The sequence below is a fragment of the Ailuropoda melanoleuca genome, chromosome 6, assembly GCF_002007445.2.
Source record: "Ailuropoda melanoleuca isolate Jingjing chromosome 6, ASM200744v2, whole genome shotgun sequence".
Lineage (NCBI taxonomy): Eukaryota > Metazoa > Chordata > Mammalia > Carnivora > Ursidae > Ailuropoda > Ailuropoda melanoleuca.
The window spans coordinates 122655728-122667545 of NC_048223.1; positions in this window are offsets into that span (position 1 = coordinate 122655728).

Consider the following 11818-nt stretch of genomic DNA (forward strand, 5'->3'; position numbering starts at 1 on the left):
AGACAGACAGACATTTGTTGGGGCAAATGCCTGGGAAGGATGCGGGGGGCACTGGGAAGCAGGGAGCCCTCAGTGGTGAGGCAGGTCCAGGTGCCGAGCACGGAGAGGACAGGGAGGAAGGCTAGGCGGTGGACTGGTCTGCCTGAGCTGCTAAGACAAAACACCACAGACTAGGGGAGCTAAACAGCACAGATCTGTTTGCTCACAGTTCTGGAGGCTGAAAGTCAACAGTCAACAGCATCGGCAGGTTGGGTTTCTTCTAAGGCTTGCACGTGGCCTTCTCCCTGTGTCCTCATGTGGTCCCTCCTCTGTACGCACATCTGTATCCTAATCTTTTATAAGGACACCAGTCAGATTGGATTAGGGTCCACCCTAATGACCTTATTTTACTTAAATCACCTCTTCAAAGACCTGATATCCAAATATAGTCATACTCTGAGGTGCTGTGGTTTAGGACCTCAACATATGAGTTTGGGGGGACCCAGTGCAGCCCATAACAGGTGGGAAGAGCCTCGACCCTCAGTGTAGCTCTGAGTGTCTTGGCTGGAGCTGGGAGGCTCTGATCCCCAGCACCCAGTGGGAAGTGCCATGTCCTGCAGGAATGGGCTGGCCGGAGTCCCCACTGTGCTCAGTCATTGGCTGGGAGCAACTGGGGGAGGAGGGTCCCAAAAGGGAAGTACCCAGGTGTCAGCCATCTGTGCCCCAAGTGGCAGGTTCTCTTGAAGGAGATACAAATGGCATGCTTCTGTGGCTATCCCAAAAGTATTCACCCAAGAGAAATGGAAATCTCTATCAAAACTAAAGCAAAAATGCTCTTTGTACCTTTATCATAATCACTACCAACTGGAAACAGCCCAACTATCCATAGGTAGGTCAATGGATGTCTAGGTGGTAGTACATTCATACAATAATGGATATGAATGAAAAGGAATGAAGTCTAACACATGCAGCAATGTGAACGAATCTCAAAGATATCATGCTGAAAGAAGCCAGAAATGACGTAGCAAATATTGTATGATTTTGTTGATAGGTCTAAGACAGCAAAGCTCATCTCTAAGGATAGACAATGCGTGCATAACAAGTTAAGGTCAGGGAATTGACAAGGAATTCACTGGAGTCATGGAATACTCTTTTGATTTGGGTTTTGGTTATTCTTTGTTAAAACTTAATTGTACTGTAAAGTCTATGCATGCCCAGTTTGTAAATTTTACCTCTGTAAAGGAAAAAATCCCCACTGTATAGATGAGGCTCGGAGAGTTTAAGGTTTTGTACCAGATGCACAGCTGTTGGGCTCTGGTTAGAATTCTGCCTGCCCAACCCCTTATCCATGCCCGTCCGAGACCCTGCTGTCTTATGGTTCCCAGGACTGACTCAAGAGGCTCCTGCTTAGCCACGTAAAATCCTGGGTCCCTCAACCTAGCTATGGCAGCTATTCCAACGAGGACTGGGACCTCAGGACTCCAGAAGACTCCACAGGTCTTGCACTAGGGTCCAGCCCCCGTTAGCAGAACTGGGGCCTGGCCTGAGTCGACCACTGCAGCAGGGTGGGCAGTGACTCTGGAAGGTGGGGGCCCAGCCCCAAACAGAGGCGGTTTTGTTAGGCCTAGTCCAAGCTAAAGGAAGCAGCTTCTTTGGCCAGGCTGCCGGTGATGCCTCTCCAAGATCCTGGGCCGCTTGGTGGACTGTCAGTGAAGACCAAATCTTAGCTCCACCCCTCATCGCCAGCTGAGTACCCTGGCTCGACTGTTGTGAGCCTGGGCACTCAGGGTAAACCAGGGGTGAAAAATGGAGGTAAAAAAGAAAGCAAATGTAAAGCACTGGAAACACAGTAGGCTCTCAACAACAGTTTCTTTCATCTCTCCCAACCTGCTTACTCAGTTACTCATTTAACAAATATTTATTGGTTCCCTCTTCTTGCCAGGACTGTGCTATATGCAGAGATGAATCAGTCTTTGCAGTCATGGTCTACTAAACGAATCTTCAGAATTACTAGTAGCTTTAAAATGCACTTTCAGGGGCACCTGGTTAGCTCAGTGTCTGCCTTTAGGTCAAGTCATGATCCCAGGGTCCTGGGATCGAGTCCCACATCAGGCTCCTAGCTCAGTGGGGAGCCTGCTTCTCCGTCTGTCTGCCACTCCCCCTGCTTGTGTCCAATCTCTCTCTCTCTGACAAGTCTTTAAAAAAAAATAAACTGCACTTTTATATCTGGTTGGGTTAGTTCTGTCCTCATCATACTTCCTTCTCTGGGTCTCCCTGGCTCTTTCTGAGTATGTACTTATGGAAAACTCAGAAGCAGTTTGTTTAATTAGAAAAAAAATATATAGGGCTACCTGGCTGGCTCAGTTGGTAGAATATAGGACTCTTGATCTTGGGGTTGTGACTTTGAGCCCCATGTTGGACACAGAGATTACTATGTTTAAAAAAATTAAAAATAAAAAATCAGTATATAATATAGGTGGGCTTTAAGACCACTGAGAAAAAGGTGGATAATTTAGTGGAAATATTGAAACAAAAACAAAAAAAACCTAGGTGGCCATTTTTGGGAAAAAAAAATCCCAAAATAAATTCCAGGAGGAAGAAAGGTTTACATGTGGAAAAGGAAAGCATACAAATATTGGAAGAAAAGTTTCCAAGTGGGGAAATAACTTTCTAGACATGACACAGGAAAGAAAGGCTAATCAATTTGAGTAAAAATGAACCAAGTTTTTGCCTTACAAGTCATCAGAAACAAAATCAAAGATGAATGACAGGGAGGAAGTATTTGTAGTACATATGACAAAGCCTGTTTTCCCTAATTTAAGAAAGCATTCCTAAAATCCTTATGTAAAAGGCAGAAAATAAAATTTAAAAACGAGTGTATATGAGCGGAAAGGGGAAAACAACTTAAAAAAAAAAACAACAACCTTATTTTGAAATCCCTGTCTACCTACAGAACAGTTGCAAATATAAAACAGTTTCCATGTACCTTTCCTCCAGCTTCTCCTAATATTAACATCTTACACGGCCAGAGCACAATTATCAAAACTAAGAGATTAACCTTCGTGTAATACTATTAATTACAGTACAGAACTCATGCATATTTTATCAGTTTTTCCGCTCCTGTCCTTTTTCTGGTCCAGGATCCAGTTTGGGACCTTCACTGCATTTCATTGTCTTGTCTGCTTAGTTTGTCCCCATCTGTGACAGGTCTTCCATCTTTCCTTGACTTTCATGCCTTGGCACTTATGGAGTACTGGTCAGATGTTTTGGAGCATACCCCTCAGTGTTCACTTGCCCGGTGTTTTCTTGAGATTAGATTGAGGTTGCGCTTTGTTGGGAAGGATGCATGGGGTGAGATACCCTTCTCGGTGCGTCATCAAGCATACGTGATATTGGTATGTCAGCCCTGATCACTTGGTTGAAGTGGTGTCTGCTGGGTTTCTCTACTGTGAAGTTATGATTTTTTCCTTTGAAATGCTGAAATCTTTTGGGTGAGATATTTTTGAGAGTATGCAAATATCCTGTTTGTTTCTAAACTTTTACCCATTAATTTTAGCATCCATCAGTGAATTTGTCTTCAGTAGTCATTATTATGATGGATTTAAAAAAATATTTTATCTACTTATTTGACAGAGAGAGAGAGAAAGCACAAGCAGGGGGAGCGGCAGGCAGAGGGAGAAGAAAGTTCCCCTCTGAGCAGGGAGCCTGACATGGGACTTGATCCCAGGATCCTGAGATCATGACCTGAGCCAATGGAGGCAGATGCTTAACTGACTGAGCCACCCAGACGTCCTTTAATGTGATGTTTTAATGTGATCTCCTATTACTACTCCACCATTCCTTCTACATTTATTAGTTGGAATTCTTCCATAAGCAGTAGTTGTCAATTCTCTCACACTTACTTCCTGACACAGCTAGTAGTTTGTATCCACATGGACTCATGGATATTTTATCCTTTGTGTTATAATCCATTATTATTTGTTTTGTTGCTTGTGTCATTCCCAGATATTCAACGCAAAAACACTCCCCCTTCCTTTATTTATTTATTTATTTATTTATTTATTTATTTATTTATTTATTTATGGGGGGGAAGGGCAGAGGGAGAGATAGAATCTTAAGCAGGCTCCATGCCCAGTGTGGAGCCTGATACAGGGCTCCATCTCACAACCCTGAGACCATGACCTCAGTGGAAATCAAGAGTCGGGTGCTTAACTCACGGAGCCAGCCAGGTGCCCCCAAAAACACCTTTAAAAACTTAAATTTGAGAAAAGAGAATTAAAATACAATGGGATATAGTGTTTTTCACTGATTATGCTGACAAGGATGAAGGAGCTTAGTAATACTGTGCTTTATTGAAAATAAGGGAAAGGGGGTTCATACAAGGATGGGATCATAAGGGTGCCACCTCTATGGTGGGGGGGGAGTCTGGCAAAATTAAAATTAAAATGCATATTTCCTTGGACTAAGCAATTTAACTTCCAGGAATTTTTCCTGGAGATATACTTTCACAAGGAAAATGATAAATGTATGAAGATGATATTAGCAATATTACTTAAAATGTCAGAAGATTAGAAGCTGTGTAAATGTCAGCCACTAGGGGACTGGTTAAGTAATTATGAGCTACCCCATAAGGGAACACCTTGTAGTTACAGTGAGACAGGCCTTTACATACTGACATTGGGAATGGTCCCCAAATAGGGAGGTTAAATGAAGAGTTAAGATTTACAATGCATATATAGAATGTTTTCTGGGACAGTTTCTAAGATTATTTGATGATTCCATCCCCTTTACCATCTTGATTCTCTCTTTTTTGGGGGGATTCATGTTATTTGTAAGTAGTGCCCCCTAGACTGCTCCTCTGATTTTCTAATCTCTTTTTCGACTGTTTTTAAATTTCTTTGTCCTTTTATTTTCTGGAGAATTTCTTTAATTTTATCTTCTAAATCTAGTAAACTTCTTTAATGTATATTGAAGTATAATTTACATAAAATGCGTAGATTTAAAAATGTACAGCTTGAGCAAGGGAAACAAAAGCAAAAATTATCGGGACAACATCAAAATAAAATCTTCTGCACAGCAAAGGAAACAATCAACAAAACTAAGAGAAGATATTTGCAAATGACATATCCAATAAAGGGCTAGTACGCAAAATATATACAGAACTTAGAAAACCCAACATTCAAAAAGCAAATAACCCAATTGAAAAATGAGCAGAAGACATGAACAGATATTTTTCCAAAGACAACATACAGGTGACCAATAGACACATGAAAAGATGCCCATCATCACATTGCCCTACTGGGCATTTACCCAAAGAGTACAGAAACACTAATTCAAAGGGATACATGCATCCCTACGTTTATAACAGCATTATTTACAATAGCCAAGATATAGAAGCAACCGTGTCCGTTGACCGATGAATGGGTGGAGAGGATGTGGTATATATACACAATGGAATATTATTCAGCCATAAAGAAGAATGAAATCTTGCCATTTGCAATGACATGGATGGAGCTAGAGAGTATAATGCTAAGCAAAATAAGTCGGAGAAAGACAAATACCATATGATTTCACTCGTGGGATTTAAGAAACAAAATCAAGGCAAAAAATGAGAGAGAGAGAGTGTGTCAAAGCAAGAAACAGACTTTTAGTTATAGAGAACAATCTGATGGTTACCCGAGGGGGGTGGGTGTTTAAATAGGGGACGGGGATTAAGGAGCGCACTTGTCATGCTGAGCACAGGGTGATGAATGGAAGTGTTGAATCACTACATTGTACACCTGAAAGTAGTATAACACTATGTTAACTAACTGGAACTAAGAACTTAACTAAACATGGAGTACATATATCTTTAAAAGAAATACACAGCTGATAAGCTTCAACAAAGGTATATATTCACGTCACCACCACCCAATAAGATGTATATGTTCCATCATTCCGGTGAATTTCCTCCTGTACTTTATCAGCTGATCTTCTGTCCCCTCCTGCTCCCTTAACAGAATCACTGTTCTAAATTCTATTAACCAAAATCAATTCCTGAAGGATGAAGATGTGAAAATCAAAACCATAAAAATATTAGAAGAGAACATTCTCTTATTTATTTATTTATTTATTTATTTTTAAAGATTTTATTTATTTATTCGACAGAGATAGAGACAGCCAGCGAGAGAGGGAACACAAGCAGGGGGAGTGGGAGAGGAAGAAGCAGGCTCATGGTGGAGGAGCCCGATGTGGGGCTCGATCCCACAACGCCGGGATCATGCCCCGAGCCGAAGGCAGACGCTCAACCGCTGTGCCACCCAGGCGCCCCGAGAACATTCTTTTTTAAAAGAAAAATGTTTAAATAATCTCTGCACCCAACATGGGGCTTGAACTCAGGACGCTGAGATCAAGAGTCACGTGCTTGGGGTGCCTGGGTGGCTCAGTTGTTAAGCGTCTGCCTTAGGCTCAGGGTGTGATCCCTGGGTCCTGGGATCGAGCCCTGGATCAGGCTCCCTGCTCCACTGGGAGCCTGCTTCTTCCTATCCCACTCCCCCTGCTTGTGTTCCCTCTCTCGTTGGCTGTCTCTCTTTCTCTGTCAAATAAATAAAATCTTAAAAAAAAAAAAGTCACATGCTCTTCCAACGGAGCCAGCCAGGTGCCCTAGAAGATAACATTCTAAGTGGAGAAAGGACTCCCTAAACAGAACACAGTATGGTATTTAAAAAAAAATGAATAGACTTTATTTTTAAAAGTTTTATCTATTTAAGTAATCTCTACAGCCCACATGGGGCTTGAACTCATGACCCTGAGATCAAGAGTCACAAGCTCTTCCAACTGAGCCAGCCAGGTGCCCCAAATAGACTTTATTTTTTAGAGCAGTCTTAGGTTCACAGAAAAATTGAGCAGAAAGTACAGAGAGAGTCCTGTATACCTCCTTCCCATCCCTTCATCCCCACCCAGCCTTCCTCCCCATCAACATCCCTACATCACTGTGGTACATTTGTTGCAGTCGATGAACCAACATTGACACGTTATCGCCGGGGTTCGTATTTTATGTCCAGGTTCACTCTCGTTGCTGTGCATTCTGTGGTTGGTACACATGTGTAATTATGTGTATCCATAATTATGGTGTCATCAGAGTAGTTTTACTACCCCTAAAATCCCCTGCGTGTCTGTTCATTTTTACCCTCCCACCTCAACTCCTGGCAACCAGTGATCTCTTTACTGTCTCCATAGTTTGACCTTTTCCAGGATGTCCTGTAGCTGGAATCATGTAGTATGCGGCCTTGTTAGATTGGTTTCTTTCACTTTGTCATAGGCATTTAAGGTTCCTCTGTGTCTTTTCATGGCTTGATAGCCCGTTGTCTGGATGGACCGTAGTTTATTCATTCACTTGCTGAAGGACATCTTGGTTGCTTGCAGGTTTGCGCAGTTATGAATAAAGCTGCTGGAACTATCTGTGTGCAAGTTTTTTTGTGGACATAAGTTTTCAGCTCCTCTGGGTAAACATCAAGGAGCACGAGTGCAGGACCAGACGGTAAAAGCATGTTCAATCTTGTAAGAAATGTCTAAGTGGCTGTACCATTTTGCTCTCCCATGAACAGTGCGTGAGAGTTCCTGTTGCTCCACGTCCTCACTAGCATTCAGAATTGCCCGCATTCTGGATTTTGGCCCTACAGTTAGATGTGCAGTGGTATCTCATTATTTGAATTTGCAGTTCCCTAATGAGCTGTAATTTTGAGTGTCTTTTCACTTGCTTATTTGCCATCTGTGTGTCCTCCTTGGTGAGGTATCGGGATCTTTTGCCCTTTTTCTGTATTAAAAGTTTTAGCAATTTATTTGTTGCTACTGGATAGAAATACAACTATTTTTGTATGCTGACCTTGTATTCTTGTTTAAATTCATTGATTATAATATTTTTATAGATTCGTTATGATTTTCCATATAAATAATCATTTCATCTACAAATACAGTTTTCCTTCTTCCTTTTTGATCTTTATGCCTTCCTTTTTTCCTTGGCTTAATGCACTGCTAGAGCTCTGTTGAGCTTTTTTTTTTTTTTTTTTTTAAAGATTTTATTTATTTATTTGACAGAGATAGAGACAGCCAGCGAGAGAGGGAACACAAGCAAGGGGAGTGGGAGAGGAAGAAGCAGGCTCATAGCGGAGGAGCCTGATGTGGGGCTCGATCCCATAATGCCGGGATCACGCCCTGAGCCGAAGGCAGACGCTTAACCGCTATGCCACCCAGGTGCCCCTCTGTCGAGCTTTTTATTGATGCAGTCATGTTTTTTGGAGATGTTGTTCTCTGGATATAACTTTTTCATAGTGCCTTATTCTTCTTTCATGATGTAATAGCTTCTGTTATCTCGCACTGATAGCTTTTTCTTTGAATTTTCTTCTCTCTACATGGTTTTTGTTTCCACTAAATTCTTTTTTTTTTTGTTCATTTCCTTAGATAATAGGTTTTTTCAGATGGTTTATATCCTTTTTTTTTTTTAAAGATTTTATTTATTTGACAGAGAGAGACAGCCAACGAGAGAGGGAACACAAGCAGGGGGAGTGGGACAGGAAGAAGCAGGCTCATAGCAGAGGAACCTGATGCGGGGCTCGATCCCACAACGCCGGGATCACGCCCTGTGCCGAAGGCAGACACTTAACAACTGAGCCACCCAGGCGCCCCCTCAGATGGTTTATATCCTTGATCATGAAATGGGAACTCAAAAACTTATTGGACACTTTGTGTATGTGAGTGGGACTTGTCAACCTCCCAAGGATAATCAGGCGACCACTTCCTGGGGACGCTCCTGTTCCCCATAACCTGAGATGTTTTCTCATGGTTAGCCAGATTCCTCAGGACACAGTCTTTCTGTGGAGAGGGACAGCCTGGATGCCAGCCATCTAGGAGTTCACGAGATGGCAAGGGCTCTCCGTATTCAACATTCATATGCATTTGGTATGGCGCCCACACCTTTGAGTGTTCCTGCCATCCCCTAGTTTGGGTCCTATTTCACCAAGATGGCGCTGTGTAAAACCAAGATGGGGCTGTCGTGCAGCCACATAGATTAGGAGGGCATCTAGGAATCATGTGATTACCAAACAGCTTCCATCCAGCCCTCACTTTAGCACATTCCCTTTCCTCTACTTCCGGAAGTCCCTGGTATTGCCCATTCCAGTGCCTTTTCAAGGTTCTGCATGTCAACCAAGGGCTCTCAGCTGTCCTTACTGTTGGGTAGGAACTGGCTTTCTTGGGTCTCCTAAGTCAGTGACAGCTTGATGTTCGGCTTCCAAAGAGTGGTCACTGTTTCCCTCTCCTGTTCTCTCTGTCCTTACTGGTTTCTATTTTTGTTCGCTTGTTTCTTTGTTCAATCCCTTTATTGGAGATTTCAGGGGGAAGTGAAGTTAGATGCATGTGTTCAATCTATCATTTCAACCCAGAAATCCTCCTAATATCTTTTACTTGCTTAATAAAGAACTAAATGAAATTATATCCTGATTCTTCTCCTATTCTTAAAATGTTTTTATTGCTGCACTCATGTTTTCCAGAGATCTAGCAGAGTTTTTAAATATAAAGTTGGCCCTCTAGGCTGTAAAATATTATTCCCAACATTACTGAATGTCTCATGTTCTTCAGAATTCATTTTAAGTCTGTTGGGAAAAAGTCTTGTTTCGTCTTTGTAGTGATTGTAGGAGATTTCTTGGAAGCGGCGTATGGTACTGAAATTTCTCTTGTCTGAATGTTAATGTGGGACTCGAAACCTTCTTGAGCACACGCTGGGCACCAGGCCTGAGCTGTGACTGCTCAGTGAGGCTTCAGTGTGGACGGAGCACCTCCACCTGCCCCCACAGTCCCGCCTCCAGGAAGTCCTGGCACAAAGCTCCTTGGTCACTTCCAGCCAGCCCTCCCAGTCCAGCTGGACCTGTGGTTTGGGTCTCCTGCTCCGCTCTGCCCGCTTGGCTCCTTCCATGGCCCTGCTGCTGAGAACAGAATTCTGGGGCTGGTGACCATGTAGCTGCAGAAACTTACATGGAATCTCCACTTTGAAGGGCTTTCCTCTGTGTTGTGTTTATTCAGCTATGAAAACAACCTTGACAATGACAACAAAACAAAGCCTCTTGCCTCAATGAGTGCAGTCACGTGATTTTCAACAGCTGACTGAGATGTGGTCTCATTTGCTTATGTAACTTTTTCTGTCTAGGAAGAGAGGCCAGTGAGTGACAAGTGTCCACATTCCAGAGAAAGGAATGAGACTCATCACAGTGGTAACAGCAGCAGCGGGGGGATGTGGGGGGTTACAAACTGGTTCTGCAAGCTTCAAGAATGAGGATGGTCTGGGAAGGGCTGCCAGCCCATGGGCAGTGGGGGCCTGTGGTCTCCCTACTCCCTTCCCTTCTCAAACTAAGGGAGGAGGCACTGACAGGACCACCCTAGGCAGTGGGGTGCTGGCCATAAGGGAGGCTGCCAGCTCAGCCCTCGGTCTGGTGCCTGCAGAATTGCACAGATCCCCCAGGGGTGTACTAGTGATAGACTCAGAAAAGCTCTTGGGAGGGTCAGATTGTGCCAACTGTACCCCTGAAGGAGAAGAACAGGGGCCTGGGAGCAGGGGCATTGGGACAGTACAGCATGACAGTGCCTCACCTGCATCCAGGACCTGTGTGATATCAAGGGTAGGGTTGGAGGTGTGGGTGGGTCTCGAAGCCCTACCCCTGCCACATACCTCCCAATGCATTCCAAGAGATAAGGAGTCCACATTTAGACATCTGTTGGGAGAGAGGGCATTAAACTGCTGAAAGAGAATAATGCATAAGCAAAAATTTATTTTTGCTCCTTTACTGTCCTTCCCTTCTCCCTGCCCCAAGCCTGGGGGACCCACAGGCAGCAGTTAGCAAGTTAAGTTCAGGATGGAATGGGAAGACGTAGAATGCAGAAGAGAGACCCCTCTTCCGGCTCACCCTGGGAGGAGGGGAGAAGCATGGCAGGTGCGGGTATAGGATGATCTAAAGATAAGTTCTGCTAATATGGCGATGGCTAGGTCTCTGCATTTTGTCTCAGGAAAACACTTACAACCCAATTTGAAAAGTAATTCTTTGTTGAATAAGACTTCCGATTGCAAGCCCACTCCTATACTCATTTCTAAAGTGGTTTTTTTGTGCAAAGTCATCAAAATAGCTTTGATGGAAGAAGAAAGACCCCAAGGCCATTGGCTAGCAGAGTAAGAGTATTTCTCTAATTTTTCATATGTAAAATGTATGGGGTGTACATTGCTAAATAGCCCGCTATTATCTGTAAGTCAGAGTCAAGACATATGACATGAAGTTATGTATCAGGAAACGGGGACTTGATCAAGAGCGGCCAAAGTCAGCTGGGTGACTGTGAAGATGAGGAAGATGTAGGGCTTTCCAAATCCATCCCTAAATTGCTTATTAAGTGTCTTTGTATGTAAATAAGTTGTCTGAAATATCCCAGGGATTGAAGGGGAATAATTCTCCATCTTGCCTTCATGGACCTCTTTTCCTGTGTGTTGATTCCTTTCACACCTTTCCAAGAGACCAAAGTTCTGAGCAAAAATAGAGAAAAAGGTGTGAGGTGTTGTTTTTGAAGCACAGCAATGCCTTCCCCCCCCTTTCCCACCCACCCCTGGTTTCTCCCGTTTGTGATCTCCTTTGCTTCTCACTGTGACCCGGGAGGGGTGGGAGACTCACAGATGTTGTCACTACCTTAATTTAAATCTCACAGATGAGGAAACAAGCTCAGAGAGATTGAGGGGTTTGCCCCAGGCACAGGAAGTAGGTGGTGACGCTGCCAAACCATTTCAACAGTCCCGATTCTAGACTTTGGGTTGGTTTCTGCAATTTCC